Below are 5,048 nucleotides of genomic sequence, written 5' to 3'. Positions count from 1 at the left end.
GCATATTTTAAACCCATCTTATGCTTAACCCCCCTTGTAATGGTTATCTATTCTGGAATCTCAGTGTGTATTCGTGTGTCTTGCATTGGGGTTTCTGATATCTACTTTCTTTAGTATTGTTTTTTCTTTCCTTTCTGTACTTTCAGGTTAAAAGTACACAAAAATCCCAAAATACCCCCATCATACGAGGGAGCTGCCCCTCTAAAACGCAGAGGAAGATTGTAGTTTGGTTGCAATCTCTCCAACTGTTGGAATGTTTGTCACTACTCTTTGGGCAAATAGGGCCAGTTTCAAAGAAATAATCACAGTGACAAATTTGTTTACCAATAGTTTGCTAATCCAATTGGTTTTTTCCCTTTGGTCCTCTCCTTGTTCGTACATTCTTCATTATACCCTTTGACAAATTACTGCAATCCTTTGACAAGGGTTTATACTCTTCACTAGTATCTACCCATGTATGACCATGTGAGACCTCACTCAGGTTCACCCTCATTGTACCATCTTCCAACAACTTTTCAAACTTGAACTTGGATATGTTCATAGTAACAGTAGCCTACAATACAACATTGAAAATAATGAGTCTCTTAAATGACTCAGTAAGTGCCCTCCCAACCCCATTAAATTTATCCTCATTCCTAATTTTTTAGATTTGCTAAAGAATTTCAATAGAAAGAAGATTCCAAAAGGAATTGAAATGTTTTTTCATATTCATAATAACAACAAAAATATTTCAAATTGAACAATATTTACATTTCATCCTTTCATGTTAGTAGCAAATAACATCCAATTTTCTTTGGCAATGAAACATTCGAAGAAGATATGTTTGGTGCTTTCTAGTTTCCTACAAACAAAGCATATATTATTATTGTTAACATAATCTTTATAAGGTAGCTTTTGTAATAGAAATAACCATTTAAAACAAGATTTTTTAGGTTCCACATTATTGTTCTAATTATTCCTAGACACTGGTGCAGGAGCACCTTCACAATTTTGGCTTGTTTGATCCTGATGGGATCAAGAATTGAATAAAGGACTATTGTAAGAGTCCAGGTGTGTGTTTTAGGTTTCATTATAGTTTAAGTTTATCTTAGAGCTAGTTAGATAATTTTTCTCAAGTTTTCTTTCTAGTTTTGGTCCATAGTGCCTTGTAAGCCAAAAAATGGCATTATAGTGCAAATATGCTCAAAAAATTGTAACAAGCCTAGAAAGGAATTGTAGGTGTATTTATTGATTTTAAACCATCTCAAATGCTTAGGTGGAAGATATTTGTCTTATAGGTCAAAAATGCACTAAGAGTAAAAAATTGCCAATGTTGTCAAGCAATATTTTGACAAAAAGTGAGAAAAGTTGTAAAATCACTCCACAAGGTAGTTATGGACGCCATAAGGGTTGAAATAGTTTGAGTGTGCCTATATAAGGACACTTCAAACATTGTAAATAGGCTGGCTTGGTATTAGCAAGAAGAAGTTAATGAAATATGACTGTTTTTCATGCTTTTTGAGCAAAAATTGTTGTAACAATCCATACAGAGCAATATTTCCATACTGTTATTTCATGGTAGTTTTTGTCATGGTTGTATGAAGGTTTTTCATTCTTGGTGTTAGGGTTTTTATCGTGTTTTGGTTTATCAAAAAAAACCTTTTAGTTTTTGCCAGTTCGCTGCCCTGAACTGGGGTTTTGAGGAAAATGGGTTGAAACACTTGGTCTCCATGGGTAACCAAGCAAGAATGAACCTTGGAGACCAAGTTAGACCTTTGTATATATTTTATTTTAAGTTCTTGTTGTCAGTCATGATAGCACTTATTAGGCAAGTTGTCTAACTTGGCTAGTATGCTTCCTTAAAGTTCAAAATGTGGTTTCTAAGCACCAAGTGTTAAAAAAAAATTGGAAAGAGGTCTGCACCTGTCCTATAAGTAATTTGTAGCAAGTTGGAGCACCAAACTTTATCCATTTTGCATTATAAAGTGTCACTGTTTGTGAAGGGCAGCAAACTCCCTGTTTTGGGAAATATATTGGTTTTTGGCACCAAGATTGTCTTTGAAACCTTCTAACCGTGAAGTCTTATCCATACTTGTTTAATGCAGATTTAAATTGTTGTTGAAAGGTTTATCTATGCTTTTGTGCAGGTATTTTATAAGTTCTAACCTCCATTGTGCAGAAATAATAGTGAAAGACAATGAAAACAGTGAAAATGACTATTTGTGTCATCTTCTACAACTGGTATGCCAAGTGTTTGGAAAAATGACAAGTGGTATTTGTTTGTATAGTTTTCTCCAAGGCGTGGAAGGGTCTATCCATCAGTATAGGTCCTTGGTTTGTGAAGGAGGAGTGTATCTAACAAAGCAAGCTTCAAAACCCTCACAAAAACCCTTGTTTTGAGGCTACAAAATAGGACAGTCATAGATTGACCTTCCAAAGACCTCTCTTGGCACTAATTCATGATTTTGGCCAAAAGGGTACTAAAAAATATTCTCCTTTTTCAAATATTCCAAGTTGGGAGTGAGTAATGAGCAAAATAGTGTTTCAAGAGGGCTAAAAAGGGCTTATTCCTTGTAGCCCTGTTTTGAAGAAAATTAAGAATTTGAATGGTGTAAGGTTGAATGGTCTTGAAGAAACATTGGAATCCCTTTGAAAACACTCAAGGAAACCTCCTAACACCTCAGTATGATCAGAGTTTCTATATTTGGGGTTTAGACCTATAAGAAGGGTTTGAGTAAGTGTTGAGTAAGTGAGCATGATAGTTTGAGTTGAGTAAGTGTATGAACAAATGATGGGAAGAAATCAAGGAGGAAGTTGTGGGTTGAGTGAAGCTTGTGAAAATTGAAAGTGGGCCTTATCTAGAAAACCAAAATCTTTCCTCACTCATTTGAAGGAGTCTCTTAACAGGAATATTATACTTAGCTTTAATTGGTCCTCCTGTGGGTTTCTCCCTATCAGACACATTACCCCATTCCTTGCTACTAAAGTTAACTTGCCAAATATTATTAAGATGTTCTATTAAATCTGCATTATTACACATTGCATTATAACTAGCCTTAGCATTAGTGTTCATAATCAACTTATTATCAATGCATATGTAATGGATAAATCTCCCCTCATTCCAAGTGGAGACCCTTGGGAGGCACAGATGAATGCACAAATCTATAAGAATAATGTAGGTCCTCCAATTAGACCTAGGGAGGTCATATTCCATACTCAAGGAAGCCTAATATTTCAATTCTACATCAACCATAACGTCTTTGAAGCATCTAATGCCTTTGGAGTGTCAATTCCTAGTAGAACATCCCTGCAAGAGGGCAAGGGGTTTATCCTTATGGAATAAATTCCACCATATAGACCTCTCACCACGGATACTACTATCATTCTAATAATGTCACTGTGGGTGATGAGACCCTTCACCCTACAATAACAAGTATTGGTTATTTAGAAAATATGAAACCATGAAAAATGACATCCAAACTATCTAAATCCTTGTTCCTTTACCTTGGAATCATCACCCACAAGATAATAATGACTTCTTATAGATCATCTTATAACTATCATAAGGCATCTTCCATCCAAATTTCTCAAACAAAAGGTGAGTAAGTACCCTATACTTACATTGCCTAATTTCAATAAAGTATTTCAAGTAGAGTGGGATGCTAGTGGATTGGCAATAGGGGTTGTTCTTAGTCAAGAAGGTAAACCAATGACTTATTTTGGTGAGAACTCGAATGATGCTAAGAAGAAATATTTTGCCTATGATCTTGAGCTTTATGCATTGATTCAATCATTGAAGAAGTGGGGGCATTACTTACCCCCTATTGAGCTTATTATTTATATAGATAAACACGCTTTGCAATTTATAAATAGCCAACATAAGTTAAACCAAAGGCATGCTAAGTGGGTAGAGTATCTTCAAAGCTTTAACTTTGTATTGATGCGTAAAAGTGGACAAACAAATAAGGTTGTTGATGCATTAAGTAGGAAGAATTTGTTGTTGCGTGAAATTAAGGCTAACAATGTGGGTTATAATAGTTTGAAGGAATTTATATGTAGATAATGCAAATTTTAAAGATGCTTATGAAGCTTGTAGCAATCCTATTAGTGAAGATAGAGGCCCTTGGATTGATTTTATGCTACAAGAGGGTTTGTTGTTCAAAGGAACCAAATTGTGTATACTAAGAGGATCAATGAGTGACAATCTCTTGAAGGAGAAACATTGTGGAATACTAGTAGGATACTTTGGATGGGATAAAAAATTATATTTATATATATTAAATATAGAGTAATAACATATTAGTTTTAAACAACTAAGTTTAGAAGTGCACCCATTGTATAAAACTTGATATGTAAAACACCCATATATTTCCATATACAGAAGGAACAATTACAACCTTGTACAACCTTGTACACCCATATACAAAAAGAATCATATTATAGTTTCATATTAAAAAAAATGACTAACTCATGACACCTAAGGATTGTAAGTTCATCTCCTAGTTCCTATTCTCACTGTAAAAATCCCATTCAGGTTCTCCAAGAGGTGGGTAAATGTCAGAAAAGTTCTCATTGGATCTAGTCACTTCCATGCTTGAGCATTATCCTTCATTCATTTGGTACCTTGCCCCTCCTACTCTACCTTGGTTTGCTAATCCAACTGGTTTTTTCCGTTTGGTCCTCTCCTTGTTCTTACATTCTTCATTATACTCTTTGACAAATTATTGCAATCCTTTGACAAAGGATTTATACTCTTTAGCAGTATCTACGCAAGTATGACCATATGAGACCTCACTCACGTTCACCCTCATTGTACCATCTTCCAACAAGTTTTCAAACTTGAACTTGGATATGTTCATAGTAACCGTAACCTACAATGCAACATTGAAAATAATGAGTCTCTTAAATGACTCATTTAAGTTCCCTCCTAACCCCATTAAATTTATCCTCATTCCTATTTTTTAGATTTTCTAAAGAATTTCAATACAAAGAAGATGCCAAAAGGAATTGAAATGTTTTTCCATATTCATAATAACAACAAAAATAATTTCAAGTTGAACAATATTTAC

The sequence above is a fragment of the Cryptomeria japonica genome, chromosome 10 (genome assembly GCF_030272615.1).
Source record: "Cryptomeria japonica chromosome 10, Sugi_1.0, whole genome shotgun sequence".
Taxonomy (NCBI): Eukaryota; Viridiplantae; Streptophyta; class Pinopsida; order Cupressales; family Cupressaceae; genus Cryptomeria; species Cryptomeria japonica.
The sequence above is the reverse complement of the archived record's forward strand: the minus strand, read 5'-3'. Positions refer to the sequence as shown.